Source organism: Vulpes lagopus, chromosome 8 (assembly GCF_018345385.1).
Source record: "Vulpes lagopus strain Blue_001 chromosome 8, ASM1834538v1, whole genome shotgun sequence".
Lineage (NCBI taxonomy): Eukaryota > Metazoa > Chordata > Mammalia > Carnivora > Canidae > Vulpes > Vulpes lagopus.
Genome location: NC_054831.1, coordinates 40581485 through 40607391, shown reverse-complemented (window position 1 = coordinate 40607391; position 25907 = coordinate 40581485). Strand labels below are relative to the sequence as shown.

General features: G+C 39.7%; 1 protein-coding gene across 5 annotated transcripts in view; it reads right to left on the bottom strand.

Annotated features, from left to right (window-relative positions):
- MTUS2 (microtubule associated scaffold protein 2) overlaps positions 1-25907 on the bottom strand; it is a 585745-nt gene that overhangs the window by 258486 nt on the left and 301352 nt on the right. The window lies entirely within an intron of this gene.

The following is a 25907-nucleotide window of genomic DNA, read 5'->3' as shown; positions in this document are numbered from 1 at the left end:
GTGAGGTAGAATCCAAACTCAAATATTTAGAGTCATATAGATTTCTGAAGTTTAGTTTGTTTCCTTAAGACCATTAACATAGAGGCCTAAAGAGACAACAAAATAAATGAACTAGGGGTGGTGGAAGGGGAGGTGGGCGGGGGTTGGGGGTGACTGGGTGACGGGCACTGAGGGGAGCACTTGACGGGATGAGCACTGGGTGTTATTCTGTATGTTGGCAAATTGAACACCAATAAAAAATAAATTTATTATAAAAAAAAAACAACAACAGCAACAACAACAACAACAAAACAAAATAAACTCTAAAACTGAAGCAAGTAGCTGGGGAATTGAAGCTAACAAGCCCTTTAGGCTTAGTTACTTACATAACCCAGGGCATGAAATGGCCAAGTATCTGCATTCTTCCTCATTTTCTATTTGTAAACTGATAAATCCTTAGAGTAGAATATCTCATTCCAGGAAGAAAAGATTGAGGATACAGAGATAGTGACTTTAATATATTATACCAAATATCAACAAAGTAAGCTACTGAAAAAAATTATAATAAAAAATGAACAGATGCAATCATTTTGCAATCAAAACAAGTAAGTCCCAGAAAACAATTAACTGCCTAGAAGGGCACCTGGCACATACTAGATATAGACTGGATAGGATGAATGCGAGAATGTCATTTAATGATTCCTACGCTCTGTGACTATGATGTAATTTGCAAGCCCCCTTATTAAATGTTATTAAAACTTTCAGGATGGTGAAAGCAGAACACTGAACCAAGCAGGGGGCCCTTCTGAATGCAGTGTGGCTGCCTGGGGTGTTCCCCCACCACCAGTCCTGCATCTACCTACATCACCTAAACTGCCTCATGGGATTCTCATGCTTCCTCAAATCTCCTGCCTTCTTTTCTCATCCCAGAATAGTATGATCATGCTATTTCCACTCCTATACCCAGCCACTTCTCACCTACCCCCATATGGCTTCTGTCCCCTCTAAATGTCAGCACCTTGCAATATCTAAATCCAAGGGATACCATTTATTCCTTACTCACATTTATATCCATTCATTTATCACACATTCATTCATTTATTCAACATATTCTCAGTAAGGGCTGCTATGACTCAGATATTATGCTAGACTCTTGACAGTGTTGACAGTGGTCAAAAACAATAGTGTGCACGTGTGCAGACACACACAGATTGCTTAACCCTGACGTCTGTGAAGCATTCATCTCCTGAATTCCCTCCTCCCTGGCAACCCTCCTCAACTCTCTAATTCTTCTCTACCCTGAATGTTGCTATCATCCCGATTCCCCAGTATAGGACCTCTTTCTGGGGCTCTGACATTTCTACCACTTATACAGTGATGGTTTCTATGTCTACACATTTACTGAACTTGACCTAGTTCTCTGCCTACATATCCACTTGCCTGCTGCCTATTTTCATTTAGATGGCCCACATGCGTTCCAAACATAGCCTGTCCTGATCTGAACTCATTTGTTTGAGTTTAATTTTCCTTTTCATTGTAGAAGAGATCTACTGCATGGATTACATCTTAATGTGACTTTGTATGCTGGTCTGCAACCCCACAGTAGCCTGAGAATGTCTCCTTGTCCCTAATACAGTGACTGGTATTTGGTAGATGCTCCAATTTTTGTTGAGATAAACAATCCCACTGGCCTAGGGCCCTTTTTGTAATTTTATCTCCTCAAACGATTTCAAGCTTGAGTGTGCAGTTGAATCTTATTATAATAAATTATAATGCTAATTGCAGTCAGAGCCAAGAAACCTAAATTGAAGAAGACATTGAACTGGACATTGCCAACATTTAATTCCCCATGAAATATCAGGTCTGACTAATCCTTTAATTCATTACACCATTTTATTCAGTTTATTAAATGCTTCAATTTACTGGGTAACTTTTCTCTTCACAGGCCAAAGTACATCGACATGGACAATGGTGAGTCCTCAGTGTACTAGACCCTAAATAACTAAAATCACGAATCAGTTCTCTCTTGTTTTGACAAACCACTTTCAGGAAGATAGAAGACAGCATGTTTGAGGCATTTAGTGACCTCAGAGATCATTGAATTCTGCAACTATACTTGAAAAATGATAGGACTGAGGTTCAGTAAAGTGAAATGACCTGTCAATGTCACAGGGAGTCAGTAGCAAAGTAGTCATGAGATCCCAGACATAGATTCCTACTAATATGTGTTGTACCATGACCCTTAAATCACCCCTTTGTCTCTAAGCCTCATTGCCGAGACTGCTGGCTCTTAGCATTTTCGTCTTCCACTTAGTAACATAACCCATAATTTTAGAATTTTAGTGTGGCACATGGCCACCTAGAAGAAAGAGGACATTTCTCAGCCTCCCTTGCAGTTAGGTAGGACCAAGTAAGTAGTTAAATTCTGATCCATGAAACCCATGCAATGTTAAGTGGAACCATACTGTGCATCTTTTGGAAACTGCTGTGAAGAGAAAGAGACTTGAGCATGTCTGACTTCTCTTCCATCCTACTCAATGGAATGCTGCCATGATTAGAGGTCAGGCAGCCATCTTGGACCATGAGGCAGAAGCACTGAACTGAAGTTGGCAGAAAAATATAATAGGACTTGAGGACCAGGACCTGAGACCACTAATGCCAAGCCAGTCAAGCCTTCCCGATTTCTCTAGATTCCTTTTACATTAGAGAAGAATTAATTCTATCTTGTTTAAGCCCTAATTATTATGGATTTTGTGTCACATGCAGACATACCTAATCCTAACTGATTTAACCCATATGCCCTATATTTTCCTCAATTCACTTCCTCTACCTGTAGATCTCACCTTCACCACTACTGTTAGGTCCATGTTATCTTCATGATTTGGAAAAACTCCGTATCTGCCCCTCTCACCACATAAGTCTATCAATGCTCACTCAAAAGAGGAAGTTCTCATACAGATCCTCTTTCAGCCTAATTCCCTGTGCCTTCTGTGCCAACAGCACACAAAGTCTACTGGTGTTGAGAATGAGTACCCTCAGGTCCTGCAAGATTCTTATTCACTAAATCAGGATTTAATTGTACTCAATGTTCTATATTTTTAGGACAGAGTACAATGAAACACTACAGAAAGGCTTTTGACTAGAACCTGAACAACAACAACAAAAAAGATTCTTATTAGCTCTACACTAACTAGAAAATCTAATTGACTAGAACTTCCCCCATCCCCACTCACCAAGCCTTCCAGCAAAATGAAAATCCCATGTTTCCAAATTGTACAATGATCTACAGTTTACAGATGAAGAAGAGGAAAGCTGTTTCAAAGAACTACTTTGCTGCAACAACAAGAGACACACACTTAATGAGAAGAAGAACATCCATCATCATCCAGGGCTAGAGGTAAAATGGGTCCTTAGCATTTCTCCAAGCTGCCTGTTAGCTGTCACGTGGGCTGAGAGCCTCATTAGTCACACCAGGACCTGAGACCAAATCCCCAGCCCCATTCTGAAAAGCTTGGGGTGATGGGCAGTAAGGAAACCAGATAGGTGAACTCTGTTAGAAATGACCTTAAAATTACTAATATTTGTCCTCAGTTTTACAGACAAGGCATTTCTACATACATCCTGTCACTTGATTAAAAAAATTCAGCCCAGAGTTTCTTTCTGGAATGATTACTAAGAGCACAGGGTGAAATTTGACTAGAAATTCAGCTCTATTGGTAAGTGGTTAATTTTGCAAGAGGATGTCAGTCTCATGGGGCCAAAGTTAATAAATAGAGTGACAGTGATAATAGTAATAAGGGCATCGTGCAAGCTCCCTTGTCTTTTGGGAACTCTCATTACCCTACATTTTTCTCTTCTCAGATTAATTACATTCTGGTATGTTTTCCTCCACTTCTAAATTAGTTGGTCTCCTCTTACTTGAGCATCTTTCTTTCCAAGGTTGTCTGTCTCTATTTCAAAGTTCTCATTTCTACAGGCAATCTATATTTCTCCATGCTCTCACTAATCACTGCTGTGGTTCTTTTTTGAACCTTTTCTAATATATTGACATGTTTCTTTGCAATGCAGGATCCAGGGGTCTCTTAAGAGGAAAGCACTCAGAATTGACTGGCTTGGAGCAATTAGCTACAAATTAAAGGTGAGGCAATATGAAAGGCATATACAAAATGCTCAGTCTTTGTTCTGGGCATGTCTGCACCTTCCTTAGCATCACCTTTACTTTCTATAGATTTGGCTGATAGTACTTGTAATGGATGACAGTGACCCTTAAGGGCAGCACATGAGAAGTGGATGGAAATGTCCTCACTTGCTTACTAAAATATAGTAGGACAACAGAAAATTAAATATGTTACAGCAAAGAAGTAGATAAAATGAGGAATATTTCTAAACTGAGTGGAACATGCAATCATATTCACATGTATAAAATATACACATGTATATAATTATCTATCGATCTATCTTTCTATGTCTATCATTTACCCCAGCCCCAGCAAAATCCCCTGTATACAATGTACATATTATATTAACACTTCTGACATATGTACAAATTAAAAGCCTATCTTATCTTTCTGCTAGAAGCTCACTGCTGTGAGGTACTGTCTCTTCTAGTTAATATCCAATATAAAAGGATGAATCACATACTCAGGACCATTTCATTTCTACACAACTATCTATTTTTTATTTATTTTTATTTTTTTAAAGATTGTATTTATTTATTCATGAGAGGCACACAGAGAAAGAGAGAGGCAGAGACACAGGCAGAGGGAGAAGCAGACTCCATGCAGGGAGCTTGACATGGGACTCAATCCTGGGTCTCCAGGATCAGGCCCTGGGCTGAAGGCAGAGCTACACCGCTGAGCCCCCCAGGCTGCCCAACACAACTACTTTTATTGTACTTTTTAAATGCTAAGAAACTGTTACCTAGAGATAACCTTTCCACATGCTTCACTTTTTTTCTCCCTGTGAAACAGCAGGACCTTTTACTAGAGGACCTATGGAGCACAGCCATCCTGGGGCTAACATTCCACTTCACTATCAAAGCTCACTTTTTTAAAATGTCAAGAGATCTTTTTCCTTGTATTCACTGTCTATGTGGTTTCAGGAGCATTAGTGAGGTCTACTTTGGATTTCATTTGCTGTTTTTCCCCCAACGAGCCCAGGGCACAGAAATCAGACCTGAGGCAGCTGTCCTGTCAAAAGCTTTGGGCCCACAGGTCACAAGCCTAACAGGAAAGTGACCTCATTGGTGAGTACTCCATACATATGATTGAGCTGCTAGTATCAGGGCAGGATTGACATGCACATGACCTAAAAATGATACTGACGATACTACATATTCTTTTCACATACACACATGGATTAATCAAGTGAGAGGAGCCAAATGTGATGGTGCATGCAAAGCATTAGCATTCTCCCCCAAGGCAAAGCTTCAATCGCAGAATCAGGATTTCCCAGCTTGAATTCTTCCTCCTGCTTTGAACTGTAATGTAGTGATCCAGGAATAACTGTAATAAAGATTTAGGGAGGAATGAAGAAGGGGTAATTTGTTCACAAGCCTGAAAATAAAATATTTTGGCTGTCAGTCCTGTCACATTTGAATGCCTAGCCCATTCCCCTGCCTGAAAATGAGGGCTTCCATGTTTGTTCTGGAAATTAACGTATAAACGCGGGTAAAATTAAGTAAGCAAAGGCACAGGCAGAGATTTCTGAATTGTGAATTCTGACCCTTGCTCTGGAGCTATGTATTGATAGGTTATTTAATCTCTTCAAATGTAAGATGAAAAGGGAAGAGCAATTACATTTCTTCAAAGAGTGCTGAGGGAGAGAATTCACAAAAGAACACTGGCTGTTGGACTGTCAAAGCCAAAGCTTTTGATAAGAACAGAGCATCATCTCATATTATTTATTGAGGGGCTGCGGAATAACGTGATTTTCGAAGCTCCCACATATGCAGTTCTCAGCTAAAGTCTAAAATGTCATCAACGTCCATAATAAGCACAAGTCACAGTCAAGGGCTCTGAGGTTTGGGAAGTCAGCATTCTCTTGTTTAGAGGCCTAAAGTCAAGGGCAGTCATTTGGATAACAAAAAATATTCCGATAATGTCCTGAATAAACGCTCCTCTTCATTTTCTGGGATTTAGTAAGTTGTTTTGGATTGTTCCAAAGTTTGTTCTGTAATATAAACATCAAATTTGTCATAATAGATGCACCAAGTGTTGGCTGATATAATTGAAAATGACATTAGCTCAACAAAATAATATTTTTTACCATGTTCCCCCCCCCCCCTTTTTTTAAAGATGGTTTATTTATTCATGAGAGACACACAGAGAGAGGCAGAGACTTAGGCAGAGAGAGAAGCAGCCTCCCTCCCAGGAGCCCAATGCGGGACTTGATACCAGGACCCCAGGATCACACCCTGAACTGAGGCAGAGGCTCAACCACTGAGCCACCCAGGTGCCCCTGTCCCTTTGCTTCCATTAAAGTATAATTAACATACATTGTTGTATTAGTTTCAGCTGTATAATGTAATGTAATGATTCAACAATTCTATACATCTCTCAGGACTCATCATGATAAGTGTGTTCTTAATCCTGTTTACCTATTTCACTCATCCCTCATCTACCTCCTCTCTCTAGTCACTGCCAGTTTGTTCTCTGTATTTAGGAGTCTGGGTTGTTTTTTTATTTGGTCTCTTTTTCTTTGATTTGTATTGTTCCTTAAATTCTACACATGAGTGAAATCATATATTTGTTTTTCTCTGACTTATTTCACTTAGCATTATACTTTCTAGATTCATCTATGTTGTTGCAAATGGCTAGATTTCATTCTTTTTTTTTTTAAATTAATTTTTATTGGTGTTCAATTTACCAACATACAGAAAAACACCCAGTGCTCATCCCATCAAGTGTCCACCTCAGTGCCCGTCACCCATTCCCCTCCAACACCCGCCCTCCTCCCCTTCCACCACCCCTAGTTCGTTTCCCCGAGTTAGGAGTCTTTATGTTCTGTCTCCCTTCCTGATATTTCCCATACATTTCTTTTCCCTTCCTTTATATTCCCTTTCACTATTATTCATATTCCCCAAATGAATGAGAACATACACTGTTTGTCCTTCTCCGATTGACTTATTTCACTCAGCATAATACCCTCCAGTTCCATCCACGTTGAAGCAAATGGTGGGTATTTGTCGTTTCTAATTGCTGAGTAATATTCTATTGTATACATAAACCACATCCTCTTTATCCATTCATCTTTCGATGGACACTGAGGCTCCTTCCACAGTTTGGCTATTGTGGCCATTGCTGATATAAACATCGGGGTGCAGGTGTCCCGACGTTTCACTGCATCTGAATCTTTGGGGTAAATCCCCAACAGTGCAATTGCTGGGTCGTAGGGCAGGTCTATTTTTAACTCTTTGAGGAACCTCCACACAGTTTTCCAGAGTGGCTGCACCAGTTCACATTCCCACCAACAGTGTAAGAGGGTTCCCTTTTTTCCGCATCCTCTCCAACATTTGTTGTTTCCTGCCTTGTTAATTTTCCCCATTCTCACTGGTGTGAGGTGGGATCTCATTGTGGTTTTGATTTGTATTTCCCTGATGGCAAGTGATGCAGAGCATTTTCTCATGTGCTTGTTGGCCATGTCCATGTCTTCCTCTGTGAGATTTCTCTTCATGTCTTTTGCCCATTTCATGATTGGATTGTTTGTTTCTTTGGTGTTGAGTTTAATAAGTTCTTTATAGATTTTGGAAACTAGCCCTTTATCTGATATGTCATTTGCAAATATCTTCTCCCATTCTGTAGGTTGTCTTTTAGTTTTGTTGACTGTATCCTTTGCTGTGCAAAAGCTTCTTATCTTGATGAAGTCCCAATAGTTCATTTTTCCTTTTGTTTCTTTTGCCTTTGTGGATGTATCTTGCAAGAAGTTACTGTGGCCAAGTTCAAAAAGGGTGTTGCCTGTGTTCTCCTCTAGGATTTTGATGGAATCTTGTCTCACATTTAGATCTCTCATCCATTTTGAGTTTATCTTTGTGTATGGTGAAAGAGAGTGGTCCAGTTTCATTCTTCTGCATGTGGATGTCCAATTTTCCCAGCACCATTTATTGAAGAGACTGTCTTTCTTCCAATGGATAGTCTTTCCTCCTTTATCGAATATTAGATGACCGTACATTTCAGGGTCCACTTCTGGATTCTCTATTCTGTTCCATTGATCTATGTGTCTGTTTTTGTGCCAGTACCACACTGTCTTGATGACCACGGCTTTGTAGTACAACCTGAAATCTGGCATTGTGATGCCCCCAGCTATGGTTTTCTTTTTTAAAATTCCCCTGGCTATTCGGGGTCTTTTCTGATTCCACACAAATCTTAAAATAATTTGTTCTAACTCTCTGAAGAAAGTCCATGGTATTTTGATAGGGATTGCATTAAACGTATAAATTGCCCTGGGTAACATTGACATTTTTACAATATTAATTCTGCCAATCCATGAGCACGGAATATTTTTCCATCTCTTTGTGTCTTCCTCAATTTCTTTCAGAAGTGTTCTATAGTTTTTAGGGTATAGATCTTTTACCTCTTTGGTTAGGTTTATTCCTAGGTATCTTATGCTTTTGGGTGCAATTGTAAATGGGATTGACTCCCTAATTTCTCTTTCTTCAGTCTCATTGTTAGTGTATAGAAATGCCATTGATTTCTGGGCATTGATTTTGTATCCTGCCACGCTACCAAATTGCTGTATGAGTTCTAGCAATCTTGGGGTGGAGGCTTTTGGGTTTTCTATGTAGAGTATCATGTCATCAGCAAAGAGGGAGAGTTTGACTTCTTCTTTGCCAATGCGAATGCCTTTAATGTCTTTTTGTTGTCTGATTGCTGAGGCGAGGACTTCCAGAACTATGTTGAACAGCAGTGGTGAGAGTGGACATCCCTGTCTTGTTCCTGATCTTAGGGGAAAGGCTCCCAGTGCTTCCCCATTGAGAATGATATTTGCTGTGGGCTTCTCGTAGATGGCTTTTAAGATGTCGAGGAAAGTTCCCTCTATCCCAACACTCTGAAGGGTTTTGATCAGGAATGGATGCTGTATTTTGTCAAATGCTTTCTCTGCATCTAATGAGAGTATCATATGGTTCTTGGTTTTTCTCTTGCTGATATGATGAATCACATTGATGGTTTTACGAGTGTTGAACCAGCCTTGTGTCCCGGGGATAAATCCTACTTGGTCATGGTGAATAATTTTCTTAATGTGTTGTTGGATCCTATTGGCTAGTATCTTGTTGAGAATTTCTGCATCCATGTTCATCAGGGATATTGGTCTGTAATTCTCCTTTTTGGTGGGGTCTTTGTCTGGTTTCGGAATTAAGGTGATGCTGGCCTCATAGAACGAATTTGGAAGTACTCCATCTCTTTCTATCTTTGCAAACAGCTTTAGTAGAATAGGTATGATTTCTTCTTTAAACGTTTGATAGAATTCCCCTGGGAAGCCATCTGGCCCTGGACTCTTGTGTCTTGGGAGGTTTTTGATGACTGCTTCAATTTCCTCCCTGGTTATTGGCCTGTTCAGGTTTTCTATTTCTTCCTGCTCCAGTTTTGGTAGTTTGTGGCTTTCCAGGAATGCATCCATTTCTTCTAGATTTCCTAATTTATTGGCGTAGAGCTGTTCATAATATGTTTTTAAAATCGTTTGTATTTCCTTGGTGTTGGTAGTGATCTCTCCGTTCTCATTCATGATTTTATTAATTTGAGTCTTCTCTCTCTTCTTTTTAATAAGGTTGGCTAATGGTTTATCTATCTTATTAATTCTTTCAAAGAACCAACTCCTGGTTCTGTTGATCTGTTCCACAGTTCTTTTGGTCTCGATATCATTGAGTTCTGCTCGAATTTTAATTAACTGTCTTCTTCTGCTGGGGGTGGGTTCTATTTGTTGCTTTTTCTCTAGTTCCTTTATGTGTAAGGTGAGCTTTTGAATTTGAGATCTTTCCAGTTTTTGAATGGATGCTTGTATTGCGATGTATTTCCCCCTCAGGACTGCTTTTGCTGCATCCCAAAGATTTTGAACGGTTGTATCTTCATTCTCATTAGTTTCCATGAATCTTTTTAATTCTTCCTTAATTTCCTGGTTGACCTTTTCATCTTTTAGCAGGATGGTCCTTAACCTCCACGTGTTTGTGGTCCTTCCATATTTCTTGTTGTGATTAAGTTCTAATTTCAAGGCATTATGGTCTGAGAATATACAGGGGACTATCCCGATCTTTTGGTATCGGTTCAGACCCGATTTGTGACCCAGTATGTGGTCTATTCTGGAGAAAGTTCCATGTGCACTTGAGAAGAATGTGTATTCAGTTGAGTTTGGATGTAAAGTTCTGTAGATATCTGTGAAATCCATCTGGTCCAGTGTATCATTTAAAGCTCTCGTTTCTTTGGAGATGTTGTGCTTAGAAGACCTATCCAGGGTAGAAAGAGCTAGATTGAAGTCACCAAGTATAAGTGTATTATTATCAAGGTATTTCTTGAGTTTGGTTATTAATTGGTTTAAATATTTGGCAGCTCCCACATTCGGGGCATATATATTGAGGATTGTTAAGTCCTCTTGTTGGATAGATCCTTTGAGTATGAGATAGTGTCCCTCTTCATCTCTCACTATAGTCTTTGGGGTAAATTTTAATTTATCTGATATAAGGATGGCAACCCCTGCTTTCTTTTGAGGACCATTTGAATGGTAAATGGTTCTCCAACCTTTTATTTTCAGGTTGTAGGTGTCCTTCTGTCTAAAATGAGTCTCTTAAAAAAAAAAAAAATGAGTCTCTTGTAGACAGCAAATAGATGGGTCCTGCTTTTTTATCCAGTCTGAAACCCTGCGCCTTTTGATGGGGTCATTAAGCCCATTCACGTTCAGAGTTACTATTGATAGATATGAGTTTAGTGTCATCATATCTATTCAGTCCTTGTTTTTGTGGATTGTTCCACTGAACTTCTTCTTAAAGGGGAATTTTAAGAGTCCCCCTTAAAATTTCTTGCAGAGCTGGTTTGGAGGTCACATATTCTTTCAGTTCCTGCCTGTCTTGGAAGCTCTTTATCTCTCCTTCCATTTTGAATGAAAGCCTTGCTGGGTAAAGTATTCTTGGTTGCATGTTCTTCTCATTTAGGACCCTGAATATATCCTGCCAGCCCTTTCTGGCCTGCCAGGTCTCTGTGGAGAGGTCTGCTGTTACCCTAATATTCCTCCCCATAAAAGTCAGGGACTTTTTTTCTCTTGCTGCTTTAATGATCTTCTCCTTATCTTTGGAATTTGCAAGCTTCACTATTAAATGTCGAGGTGTCGAACGGTTTTTGTTGATTTTAGGGGGGGATCTCTCTATTTCCTGGATCTGAATGCCTGTTTCCCTTCCCAGATTCGGAAAGTTTTCAGCTAGGATTTGTTCAAATACATATTCTGGCCCTCTGTCCCTTTCGGCGCCCTCAGGAACCCCAATTAAACGTAGGTTTTTCTTCCTCAGGCTGTCATTTATTTCCCTTAATCTATCCTCATGATCTTTTAATTGCTTGTCTCTTTTTTCCTCAGTTTCCCTCTTTGCCATCAACTTGTCTTCTATGTCACTCACTCGTTCTTCCACCTCGTCAAGCCTCGTCGTTAGGACTTCTAGGTTGGATTGCATCTCATTTAATTGATTTTTAATTTCTGCCTGATTGGATCTAAATTCTGCAGTCATGAAGTCTCTTGAGTCCTTTATAGTTTTTTCTAGAGCCACCAGTAGCTGTAAAATAGTGCTTCTGAATTGGCTTTCTGACATTGAATTGTAATCCATATTTTGTAACTTTGTGGGAGAGTGGGCTGTTTCTGATTCTTTTTTTTGAGGTGAGGTTTTCCTTCTAGTCATTTTGCTCAGTGCAGAGTGGCCAAAAACAAGTTGTAGTGGGAAAAGGAGAAAAAGAGAGAGAAGGAAAGAAAAGAGAAAAAGAAAAAAGAGAAAGAAGAAAAAAAAGGGGGGGGGGGAAGAGAAGAAAAAGAAAGAAAGGAGAAAAAAGAAAAAAAGGGGGGGTGGGGGAAGCAATCAGAAATCAAGAAGAAAGAGAGAGAAAAAAAAGCACAAAACAAAACAAAAAACAAAAAAAAAAAAAAAACAAAACAAAAAAAAAACACGGGGGGAGTATCTTCCGATTCTGTATACTTTAAGTCCCTTGACTTCCCCTGGAACTGGTCCGTGTCGCTGGTCTTCTGGGGGAGGTGCCTGCTGTGCTGATTCTCAGGTGTTAGCACTTGGGGGAGCTGCTCCGCCCCTGCCTGGTGCAGGGCTCAGTGGGGGTTGTTCACCCCGTGAGGCCCCGGGAGGAAGCCACAGTGGCGGGGGCAGCTCTGGGACCCTGGAGTCAGCCCCCGCAGTAGCTCCGGGGCTCTCTGTCTGCAGGGCCTGGGGGCTCCCGGGCGGGCCGCTGATCTGCTCAGTTCCAGGCAGGAGCGTCCTTGCTGTCCTGGGCCCTCCCGGCCTCTGCCTGCCCCGGGGGAGGCCGGATCCTGGGCTGTGTCCCGGCGCCCTGTGCTACGGGGCCTGCGCTGTTGGATTCTCGCCGCCGCCCGAGCCCCTCCGAGCTGTTCCCGGAGCCGCGCCGCCCCCTCCGCGTGGAGCTTCTTCCTCCGCCCGAGCCGCCGCCGCCGAGCTGTTCCCGGAGCCGCGCAGCCCCCTCCGCGGAGCCGCCGCCCGAGCCCCTCCGAGCTGCTCCGGGTCCCGCCGAGCGCTGCAGCCTTAGGGAGCTCGGCGCATCTCCCGGGGCGCAGTTCCTCTGTTACTGTCCCCGGGAGCCCGAGGGCATCCCCGCCCTCCTGGGGATCCTGCTCCAATTCCCCGGGAGGCCTTTCCGCGGGGAAGGTTGGTGCAGCTCCTGCTCCTCCGGGACGGGGCTCTCCTGTCCTGGGGACACTCGCCCCGGCCTCAGCCCGGCTCCTCGCGGGGCCCCTCCCCCTCGGAGGCCTTTTGTGTCTTTATTTCTTTTCCCCGTCTTCCTACCTTGATAGAGGCGCGAACTCTTCTCACTGTAGCGTTCCAGCTGGTCTCTCTTTAAATCTCAGGCCGAATTCGTAGATTTTCAGGATGATTGGATGGTTTTCTAGGTAATTTGTTGAGGACCAGGTGACCTGGAGACCCTACTCTGCCGCCATCTTGCCCCTCCCCCCCGATTTCATTCTTTTTATGACTAATATTCCATTGCATGTATATACCACACCTTCTTTATCCATTTATCTATCAGTGGACCCTTGGGTTGCCTCCGTATCTTAACTATTGTAAACAGTGTTGCAATAAACATAGGAGGTGTATGTATCTTTTTGAATTAATATTTTCATTTTCTTTGGATAAAGACCTAGTAGTAGAATTACTGCATCATATGGTAATTCTATTTTTAATTTTTTGAGAAACCTCCATACTGTTTTCCATAATGGCTGTACCAATTTGCATTCCTATCAACAATGCATGAGGGTTCCTTTTTCTCCACCTCCTTGCCAATACTTGTTATTTCTTGTATTTTCGATTTTAGCCATTCTGATAGGGGTGAAATGATATCTTATTGGTTTTAATTTGCATTTCCCTGATAATTAATGATGTTGAACATCTTTTCACATGTCTGTTCAGCTATCTATATGTCTTCTTTTGAAAAGAGCCTATTCAAGTCCTCTACCCATTTTTAATTGGATTATTTTTTTGTGTGTTTAATTGTATAAGTTCATTATATATTTTGGATATTGATCCCTTATCAGATATATCATTTGCAAATATCTTCTCCCATTCAGTAGGTTGCCTTTTTGTTTTGTTGATAGTTTCCTTCCCTGTGCAAAAGCTTTTTATTTCAGTATAGTCCCAACAGTTTAATTTTGCTTTTGTTTCCCTTGCCTGAGGGAACATATCTAGAAAAGTGTTTCTATGGCTGGTGTCAAAGAAATTACTGCCTATGTTTTCTTCTAGGAGTTTTATGGTTTCAGGTCTCACATTTAGATCTTAATCCATTTGAGTTTATTTATGTGTATGGTGTAAGAAAGTGGCCCCATTTCATTCTTTTGCATGTGGCTGTCCAGTGTCCCAGCACCATTTATTGAAGAAACTGTCTTTTCCCTATCATACATTCTTGCCTCCTTTGTCATAGATTAATAGACCATATATGACCATGCCCCTTTTGTACTTTGGTAAAAAAAGGACACAAAAACAATGGTTTTGCTTCCCTCTTGTCTCTCTGTTCATATATCCTTTCTATTTCTTTCAGTTTTATATACATGCATGGATTTCAGAGGGTAAATGTAATATTACTTGATTAGGTCCTTTATTGTGGTTTATTTCTAAAATATACTCTAATTTTAACTTAATCTGGTTGAAATTAGGCAATTCAAAAGATTTAATTCTTTTCTAATGGTCAAATTTAGAAGCCATGTAGATGTTCTTAGTTATCAACATTGGGAGAGAACACAATACAATTCAACTTACAAAAAGCACTAAGCTAATTTCATTTAGAAAGTAGTTTCTTAAAAACAAAAATAGAAAGAGAAACTATTTTTTAAAAAAAGTACTTTATTTTTAAAAAGTCTAATAATTGGTTCTAGAGATTACTGGAGAATTAAATCTTAAGAACACGAGAAACCATCTGTGATATTAAATGCAAGATATATGGCTTGATAGATCATCTTGTTTTTCCATAAAGTCACACACATTACCTTGCTGGAAAAACTGAATTAACTACAAAGAGGCATACTGAAAGGCAACTGAAATTCATTTACTTTTTATCAATTGAGCCGGTTTATTTTAAGCGAAATTAAATTTAAAGGTTAATAATGTCAGGCTATTGATCTGGTGAATATTTGAATGTCAAGTTGTCAAACAACTTTTTATATAAGTGAAATCTAAAAATATCTCTACATAAAGCCTATCTGTTTTGGAAGTCTATATGTAGATACGTATTAAAAACCACTGCTGTAAACAGCTACTATTCTGACTTCCCCAATAAAAACCTGGCTATGCAAGTATGGTGTAAACACAGGAAAAAATAAATTGTATACATTTAAATCCTGGACATTTATTGTTGAGACTTGGTGGTAGATGAAGAAAACTTCAGGATGGTAGAAGTGGATAATGGGCTGACACTAATTAATAGCAGCAGGAAGACTCACAAGTTGTTCCATGTCTAGAACTGCAAGAACAAAGAAGCCCACAATATATTTAGTAAGAAATGACACCTCAGAAGGTTTGTTGAAGGGTTCATTGGCTGTAAGATTACTATATAGGATTCTAATTCCAACTTTCTGTCAGTCCTCCATGTCAGCCTGTTTTCCTTTTCAATTCTATGGATCAATAAAATTTCAAAGCCCCTATAAGTTTCTAATCTAGACGTATCATTATTTACACATAAAATCTTAGTCCTAGAGAAATAGATATTGCAAGAAACTTAAAACTCCATGTCTTTGTTCTTATTAGGATGAATGGCTAGGTTATTCTTTTGACAAAGCAGCATTCTGTTTTCCTCAATAGCTTTACCTTGATATAAGTGTTTTGGTAAAAAACATGCTTTCTCACTGCATCAACTTTGTGGAAATTCAACTTCTCATGGTATTTAACTCTTCCTTAGAGTTTATTAATAGACCTTAGTCTATTAATAGATCACTTAATAGTGATCACTATTGATCACAACAGTCTTAATAGATCACTGTCCTTAGTAGAAGAAAAAATGCATCAGAGCAGTAGGAATAGTTTCTCAAAAATTTTGCTTTCACCCAGAACACTGTTGTTAATGTTGCATGAATAGCAGAAATGTAATGGTAGCCAAATAAATATACAAGAAACGATTCTACAGTGAGAGGATGAGAGATCTAATGCACAGCACAGTGATTATACCCAATAATACCATGTTACATATTTAAAATTGGTTAGAGACTAGATTTTAAATGTTCTTACCACAAAAAGATAATTCTATGATTGCTAGAGGTATTAGCTATATTGTACACCTTACACATACACGTTATCTGTTAATTATATCTCAAAAAACTGCTTCTGCAACAGAGTCTACTCATCAAAACACAAACCCTTTGTCTGAAATACAGCAAGGGTTTTAAAAGAAATTTTTTTATACCAATAAATTAGCCACTAAAAAAAGGACTGGTCTCACATTGATTATCTTCACTTCCTCCTAAATTTTTTTTATTAAGGCATCAGGATACACAAAAGAGAATATCATGATAAGCAAAACCAGGCAAAGTCCCAGCTATTAAGTGGCTCTTGGACTATATACAGGTGAGAGGGATAATGAAACAATCTCAAATGTTCTAAAAATGCAGCTCTGAAAAAAGCTATGAAGGAAAGAATGCAAAGGGGGATATTATGTGTGTGGCTGGGGTTGGGGGCATGAGGGTTAATCTAGTGGAGAGGTCAGGACAGGCTTCCCTGAAGATGAGATGCTTTAGCTGAGCTGTTAATTTGTGTGAAGCGTGAAAAGAAACATAAACCTGGGAGTGGAAAGTAGAATATGCAAAGACCTTGGGTCAGGAGGAGGCACACAAGCACCTAAAGGATGGTGAGGACTGTGTTGGTGGAGAGAGTGAGGGCAACCTAGTGGGAAATGGCACTAGAGGGCAGAGAGGAAGCAGAGCTCATGGTACCTCAGAGTTCCTGCAGGTAGTTTTGTATTCTAAGAGCATGGCAAGCCATCTAGATTCAAGCCTTTCAATATTTTCCTAACTATGGAGAAATAGTCACCCCTGTTCTTAATGGTAAACCTTGAAGAAATTTTTCAATACTTTGCAATGATACATTTCTTTTTTTTTAAATAAATTAATTTTTATTGGTGTTCAATTTACCAACATACAGAAAAACACCCAGTGCTCATCCCGTCAAGTGTCCCCCTCAGTGCCTGTCACCCATTCCCCCCACCCTCCGCCCTCCTCCCCTTCCACCACCCCTAGTTCGTTTCCCAGAGTTAGGAGTCTTTATGTTCTGTCTCCCTTCCTGATATTTCCCACACATTTCTTCTCCCTTCCCTTATATTCCCTTTCACTATTATTTATATTCCCCAAATGAATGAGAACATACACTGTTTGTCCTTCTCCAATTGACTTACTGCACTCAGCATAATACCCTCCAGTTCCATCCACGTCGAAGCAAATGGTGGGTGTTTGTCGTTTCTAATGGCTGAGTAATATTCCATTGTATACATAAACCACATCTTCTTTATGCAATGATACATTTCTACCTCAAACAAATCTTGTCTTCTATAATTTCAAGGATTATATAGAAAAAATCTATATATTTTAATCTTTTTCTTTATCATTACTAGTAGAGCACCCTAATTTTAAACTATATTTATGTAAAGTGGACAAAAACTATTTCCTACTTGAAATTAATTCATAAGACTAATACATAAATATTTGTGGTGTCAGGATTTCCTCAGAGATTTTTTTCATGAAAGTACTCTTTATTTTAAATATCTTGTAAAAGAATCTTATCATTAGTTATTTTCTCTTTGTGATTAGGTCACAAAAATGTGAATTAAATCCACATGCATGTTATCCCTAGATGAAGGATGGGAATTCCTCAAACCAGATTTATATGATAGATTGACAGTAGAAAGGCTTTTGTCCCAAAACACTGTAAATAACCAATTTTAGAGCCAACATCCTTGAGTACCAAATATAATCACTGAAATCATTAAGATTTATGTAAAATATCTGTCTTCCTACCACAGGGCACATTAGCCAAAATTGCATCAAAAATGTAAGCTGAGTGCACAGTACTGCTGAATTTAGGACAGAAATAATGATGCAAACAATATGAGCAAACAGAAACAATGCCCCCAAGTAAAACAGTGCTGAATAAAGCCTGGAAGGCAAACGAAGAAAGGACCCTCATTTCATCACGGGCACAGGGTCCCTTCTGGTTGGGATTCACAGGGCAGTGCGTCCTGTGTCCTCTTAAATCCTGCCCTCCCATTTCACCCTCCAGTCATGTTGCCTAACTACCCATACGCAGACTTGGGTAGATTTTGTGGTATAGGGAAAGAGAAACACTGCATAACAACTCTTTCTTCTTCCCTTATTTTCTTGGGGATGAGGCGATCTGCACTACAGACTTGCTCTGGCTTCTCAGAGTTGCTTCCAGGGCAGTTAAGAAAGGGCGAGAATTAGAGTAACCAGCAACATTCAATGAAAAGGTGCTTGAGCTCTGGGCACACAAGGTCTGAGCACAGACGTGTCCTCATCCATGTAAGGATTCAGGACTCATGATTCCTGGTGAGGGAGGAAAGATCATGGAGATTATTCTCAAACTCTTTCCCTAATATATATATGACTGAATTCATTGGGAAGTCCAAAAAAGTCACACATGTGGGATTGCAATAGTGGCTATAACAAGCTGGAGAGAATGGGCAGCACATCCCTACATGGGACTGCTCTGGAACACCCTGGGCCACCATGGGGTCATCCAAGATGGGCTGGCCTTTCACAGGCAGTGAAACGAAGTCAAATCCTGGGGTCCTCTTAACTTAATCTGACCAACCACCACATAACCTCTGAAGATGCACCAGAGCCAAACCCAGAATGGGAAGTGAACACACAAATGCATACATGTGCATACACACAAAAACATACATGTACACTGGTGTGCTGACCCATATAGAGAATGAGGCAAAAGGAAAAATGTGTGCTCCTTTAGACACATACTAAAATATCCTCCCATATTTTGAACCAAGTAGAAAAAGTTAATAAAAACTCTAAACAAAAAATAACTGTATACAATACCTGCTTTGCTCAATCTGTTCCTGCACAATTGTCAACCCTCATGAACCTACCCCAACAGGGGATGGAGTGCCTGGCCACATGGACCAGGAACAGCTGGCTGTTCCACATGTAAAATAATACAGGGTCATAAGCCAAACTAACTTATGACTATTTTTTTTAAGATTTTATTTATTTATTTGAGGCAGAGAGAGAGAGAGCCGGGAGGACAATCAGAGGAAGAGAGAGAGAAGTAGATTCCCTGCTGAGCAGGGAGCCCAGTGTGGGGCTTGATACCAGGAGCCTGAGATCATGACCTGAGCCAAAGCCAGATGCTTAACTGACCGAGCCACCCAGGCACTCCTACAACTTGCTTTAATTTAAAATTTTTCATATTGTTTGTAATGAAATTTTTTACATTATTTTTATTTTTAAAATATTGCATTAAAATATTATTTACTTCATTATCTTTGGTGCCCAAGATGAAGCCTTCACTCATAGCACCCTAATCCTCGCCCTGTGACATGCACCCCATACACATACATTATCATGAACACATCCACATGCATAAACACACACATACCCTACATACACAAAGGCTGGACTGGACAAGATCTAATTTTTAGGGAGTAGGAGATATAAGACACAAAATACCTGTTTCATAGCCTTCAGAATCCATTTGGCTGTGTTCCTTTACAGCCCCCAGCAGACAAGAATCAAACCCTTCAGCTGCATTAAGAACCAGCAGCCAGCCTCAGGAACACTGAGTTTTATTTAGACCCTTATGGGTTTGATGGGTTCCAGTAACTCAACAGTCCACCAAAAAATAGTATATGAAGAAGCTATCACTTAAAACCCTTTGTTGACAATACCTGTACACTCTGAATTTAGACTCACACCAGGCCTTATCACCAAGAATCTTATCAAGTAACAGTGAAATTTTCGCTTAAAAAGAGCCAAAATAACATGGTTTAGAAAATATAGCATTTATTTTAATGGACAAATGAAGTCTCTTTTAATTTGATCACTCAGTAGTTTGTATTTGTTTGTTCAGTAAACATTGTCAAAGGAATGGACTGCTGACAAGAATAAAACCACTGAAGGGTGTCAATTCATTATATATTTAAGTGTACTGTTTAATAGATTGTGATTCTACCCTTTGCTAGGCAACATACACACCCACTGAATGTGGGATGCATTTAGGACCAAGTAGAAAAATTCCTGCCTCTAAGGAAATTAAATTCTGTTCCACATATTAACAAAATAAATCAATTATATAGTTACGTGCTATGTGTATTGGTTGCATAGTGTTCTCCCAAAATTTATGGCCAACAGGAACCTGTGAATGTGACCTTATTTGGAATAGGGTCTTGGCAGATGTAATCAAGTTATGCTGAGGTCATACTGGCTTAGTGTGGACCCTAAGTCCAATAAGATTGATGTACATATAAGAAGAGGGAAATTCGTACATGGAGAGACACACAGAGGGAAGACAAATGATGCTGTTGGGTCAAAAGAAGTGGGGACTGTGTTAACATCATGTAGCTCACTGATGGTTTCAGTATCTATTAGTAAAATCCTAATTAAAGTGACTTTGAAAGAAAATGGAAGAATTTGGTACAAGTACAGACAACAGTATCATAAAGTTTTGCTGAAAAGAGGAACAACTTATTAATGTTATCTTGCAACAAAATACTGTAATATCTCAAATTGGTCAAGTTCTTCAGTGACCATGTTAGTAATTAGTCTATTTCTTATAAATACCAAGTACCTAATAATGTTATATATAAATAATAGATGCTATTTAATTATATAAATATAAGCTACATCATTTATACAAACATAATAAAAATTATGTAACTTTTTAAATCAAACTTTTTATTTTGAGATCATTATAGACTCATATGCTGTCAAAAGAAAGAACAGAGAGCTCCTGTATGTTGTATACACAGTTTCTCCCTATGGCAATAATGTCTGGGAAAACTGTAGTACAATATCACAACCAGAATCTCACCACTGATACAAATTGCCAACCTTATTCCGATTTCCCTAGTTTTACCAATAATCATTCATGTTTGTGCGTGTGTTCTTTTTTTTAAAGATTATTTATTTATTTATTTATTTATTTATTTATTTATTTATTTATGATAGACATAGAGGGGGAGAGAGAGGCAGAGACACAGGCAGAGGGAGAAGCAGGCTCCATGCCAGGAACCCGACGTGGGACTCGATCCCGGGACTCCAGGATCACGCCCTGGGCCAAAGGCAGGCACCAAACCACTGAGCCACCCAGGGATCCCCTTGTGCATGTGTTCATACACAATTTTATCACCATCACAATCAAGATACAGAAGGATTCCATTACCACAAGGACCCACCCTCATTGTTATAATCATACCCACCTTCTTCCCACCATCCCATCTCCCATCTGGAACCCCTTGACTGCTAACTAATCTATTTTCCATTTTTATAATTTTGTCATTTCAAGAAGGTTATATAAGTGGAATCATACAGTATGTAACATTTTGGTATTGGCGTTTGTCATTCAAAATAATCTCTGAGATTCACCCAGGTTGATGTGTGTATCAACAGCACGTCCCTTTTGATTGCTGAGTAGTATTCCATGGTATGGGTGCACCACAGTGGTTTAATCATGTACCTACTGAAGGACTGACTTCTGGGTTGTTTCTGGTTGGGGACTATTATAAATAAAGCTGCCATTAATATTTATATGCAGGTTTTTTTGTGTGAACACAAATCTTCACTGCTGGATAAATGCCCAGGGGTATAATTGCTGGGTTATATGGAAATCGAATGCATAGTCCCATAGGAAACCACCAAATTATTCTCCAGAGTGGCTATACCACTTTAAATTCCCTCCAGCAGTGTATGAGTTACACAGATTTTCTGCATTCACCAGCACGTGGTATTGTCATAAGCTTTTATTGTAGTTGTCCTGATAGGTACGTAAAGTGATATCATCACATTGTTGTTTTAATTTGCATTTCTCTAATGGCTAATGAATTTGAGTATTTATTCATATGCTCATACACCATCTGTATATCATCTTCCATGAAATGGCTATTTGTGTTCTTTGCCTGGTTCTGTTTGGGTTTTTTCACTATTGAGTTTTAAGACCTCTTTATGCATACCAGTCCCTGTAGCCTATCTTTTCATCCTCTTAACAGGGTCTTTGCGAAGTAAAAATTTTACATTTTGATAAGGCCCAATTTATCAATTTTTCCTTTTATGGATCATGAATTTGATGTCCAGAGTTCTTTGCTTAGTCCTAGGCCTAGAGATTTTTCCCCATTTTTTTCTTAGAAGTTTAATAGTTTTATGTTTTAAGTCTGGAGTATGTATGTGTATATGCATGTACATGTATGTATACACACATACATAAGTATATATACATCATTAAAATGACTCCAAAATTTATTATAAAACTACCCATTATTTTTGGTATATGTCCTTCCAATGTTGTATTTGTGTTATAAAACTTGCATTCCTGTGTGTTTTTTAGAAGTTTACACACCCATATACACAAACATATGTATATGTCAACTTTAAAAACACAAAATTAAGATTATATCACCTGACTTTTTAAAAAATATTTTATTTATTTATTTGACAGAAAGAAAGAGAGAGCACAAGCAGAGGGAGCGGCAGGTAGAGGGAGAGGGAGAAGCATGCTCCCTGAGGAGCAGGGAGCTGGATGTGGGACTCGATCCCAGGACCCTGGAATCATGACCTGAGCCAAAGGCAGACACTTAAATGATTGAGGCACATAAGCTCTCATCTGATATTTTTAAAAAATATTTTATCTATCTATCTATCTATCTATCTATCTATCTATCTACCTATCTATCTATCTACCTATCTATTTATCTATCTATAGTACAAGAAGGGGGAGAAGGAGAGGGAGAGGAAGAGAGAGAGAGAGAGAGAGAGAGAGAGAGAATCTTAAGTAGACTCTACGCTGAGTGTGAAGCCCCACACAAGGCTCAATTTCATGACCTGGCAACTGAGACTTGAGCCAAAACCAAGAGTTGGCCATTTAACGAACTGAGCCACCCAGGTGCCCCTTGCCTGACTTTTTCAATAACAATCATAAACACTCTCTGTAACAACATTTTCAAATGTGCCTCACCATACAACTGTTCCAATATGTTTAATATATCTTCCATGATCTGTCATTGAGGTTGTTTCCAAAGTGCTGTTCCACCAAACTGAGCTTCCACATTTTCTGAGCTCTGCTGATTTCTGCTGGGGTCCTCTGGTGGTATGCCTACTCTGGAGATGGGAGCTTGTATGATGAGCCAGGTGTGCTAAAGAATAGATGCTGGTCTCTATCCTTTCTCATGACTGATGTCCTTGGACAATGGGTTCCCTGAGCATCTTGAAATTTAAAGAATTCAGGACTCCTTTGGTAAAGAACCATGGGGAAAAATTAACAAGGCTGGGGGCAAGGACACCAGGCAGATTTGGGAGCTAACTACCTGGAAGGACATGTTTTTCTTTTCTCCCCACACAGTGTCCCTTCTGGAGAGGTGGGTGCAGTGTGTGGGTGAACCAGTGGACCAAGGCAGAAGAGACAGAAACACGTGTACTCCTTATTTCTTTCAGACTCCTTGAGTGTGACAAAAGCCAAGGAGGTGTTTCTTTCTCCTGTGCCTTCCTTGCTTGACAGAAAATAACTCTCCTGAATTGCCAGGTTTTCCTCCCCTAGCCCAGCCCCCTCTGTGCTCCTCACGCTGCCAGGATCTGACACGATAGCAGCGATTTCCAGCTTTGTAGACTAACCTGGGCTGAGCCCTGGTCCTTCCATTTCCTATTTTTTAATTGGAAAAAATGAAATAATAACTCACCTCATGGAATCATCCTGAAAGCTAAATAAGAAAATAGGTGAAAAGAACCCAATGCCTAGTGTTTAGCAGGCCTTCTAGAATTGGTAATGTTTTGAGGGATCCTGTATGGGATTCCTACCAGGATCAAAGTGTTCAACCTCCTGGAAGCAGAGACACTAGGGGGAGACCAGGAGGGCCAGGCCCCCCGGAGTGAAGCATTTTGACTGTGCCTCTGGGACAGTATTTGGTTTAGTCACTACAACTGTGATGTTAAAACCCACCATGAGGAGGCGCTCACACCACCAGTCAGGGTTCAATTTTAAAAAGTCAGACATTTAACCCGGCTTTCAAGTTTCCTTAGAACTTCTTCCTCTGTTTTTATTTTGTCACTCAGAACCTTTAAAAAAAATTAAAAAACAGATTTTACTTATTTATTTATGAGAGACATAGAGAGACAGGCGGAGACTCCCCTGTGGGGAGCCCAGTGTGGGACTCAATCCCAGGATCCTAGGATCACTACCTGAGCCAAAGCTCAGCCACTGAGCCACCCAGGCACCCCTCTCAGAACCTTTTTAACAAACTTTTTGAATTAACATTAATTGGCATTATGCCCAACACTGATCTTTTCTACTTCATTTGGTGAGCTATGATTTATCTATGGTAACCTAGGTGTGAAAATTCACCCTGGGAGTGTGTGTCGGAGACACAGATTCCTGGCTTTAGCTTTGGTGATTCTGACTAGTGGCCACACACAGGTTATTTCATGTATTCCTTCTGATTTGGGGAAGTCAACCTCTCTAGGACAGAGAAAGATGTCTGAAGCCTGGAGTGGTGGTCACGGTCAGGAGACACAGGGCTGGGACTACAATCAGCCTCAGAATTCAATGTCATGGGTACTCTCTACTCCTTCAGGGCAAGTACTGAGTTTGGTTACCATGGTTCAATGTTGAAACAAAAATATTACCATCTCTAAATTACATAAAATCTGAGTACTTCTTTGTAGGGTCCATTTTTCACTTAAAGATATTAAAAAGTCGAAAATACCAAGTATGGGTGAGTATGTGGAGAAACCAGAACTTGCATACCCTGATGGAGGTAAATTGCCAAAGCTACTTAGAGAGCATTTTGCTAAATTAAGGAACAGTGGAGATGTGGAGATGCACATATGACCAAACAATTCCACTTCTAGACCCACAGAAACAGTCACATGCACGCACAAGGAGACATGTGCAGGTATGCCCATTCAGCACAGTTTGTAACAGCCCTGCACCAGGAATAAACGTAAATGCTCACAAGAATGAGATGAAACATAGACAATGGAGTTTGTCGAGTGTCACTGCAGTAATAAAAATGAGTGAATTAGAGCTGTGTGTATGATGAACATGAATGAATCTCACAAATGATGAACAAGTAACAGAATACAGAACACTCTGATATCTTTATCTGGCATTTAAGGACATGATACTATGTTATGTGCTGATACATGTTACTGCCATGATGTCCATAGGAAGTATATACAGCAGTGTCAGACTTCAGGGTGCCTTTTTGTGACTAGGAGAATACAAGGGGCTTTTACCCTGTCTGCACTGCTTTATTTATTTCAAAGGAGATCTGAAATAAATCGTGGCAAAAGTTAAGATTTACTCATTGTGAGTGCTGAGTAGATGGCTGTTTGCTTTGCTATTCTCCAGTTTCCTATGTTTGGAAAACTTTAGAATAATTTTTAAAAGTGACCAATACAGCTATTCTGCAATACAACTATTTTGCACTAAGTAATAATCCTTCCCATTCCAAAGTGCTATCGGATTTATGAGGCTCTCCACCTGAATCCTCAGAGTAACCCTAAAGTAACCATGGGAAATGCCTCCCTTTGAAACCCAGAGCAGCTCACATTTGAAGTGACTCACTTCAAATCACAGAGCCAGCAAGAGGTAAAGCCAGGATTCAGACCTGGGTTCCAAACCCACCATCTTCTCCCCTTTCATCCAAAACCCTTCTAGAACTCTTCATTTGTAATGAGCACTTCAGTGCCTTGTATTGTGTAACTTGAGAGTCTTCTGTCAATGGCAAGTAGGATTTTTCATTTGATATATTCAAGTGATATATTCAGGATCATATTTGGACCTGTAACTGCCACACATGGGCACTTGATTCATTCGTGATTTATTATTTTTGACCACTGTCAACCTTTCAGTTTTTAGAACTAAAAACCAAGTTTATAATCATTTCTAATCCAATCCTTAAAAATACTTCAACATAATTTGTTTGTTACATGATTATTTATGATCCTAAAAATGATAGCAGCCTAGATTAATTAACAGCAGGGCAAGGATTAGGTTAATTGTGGCTAAG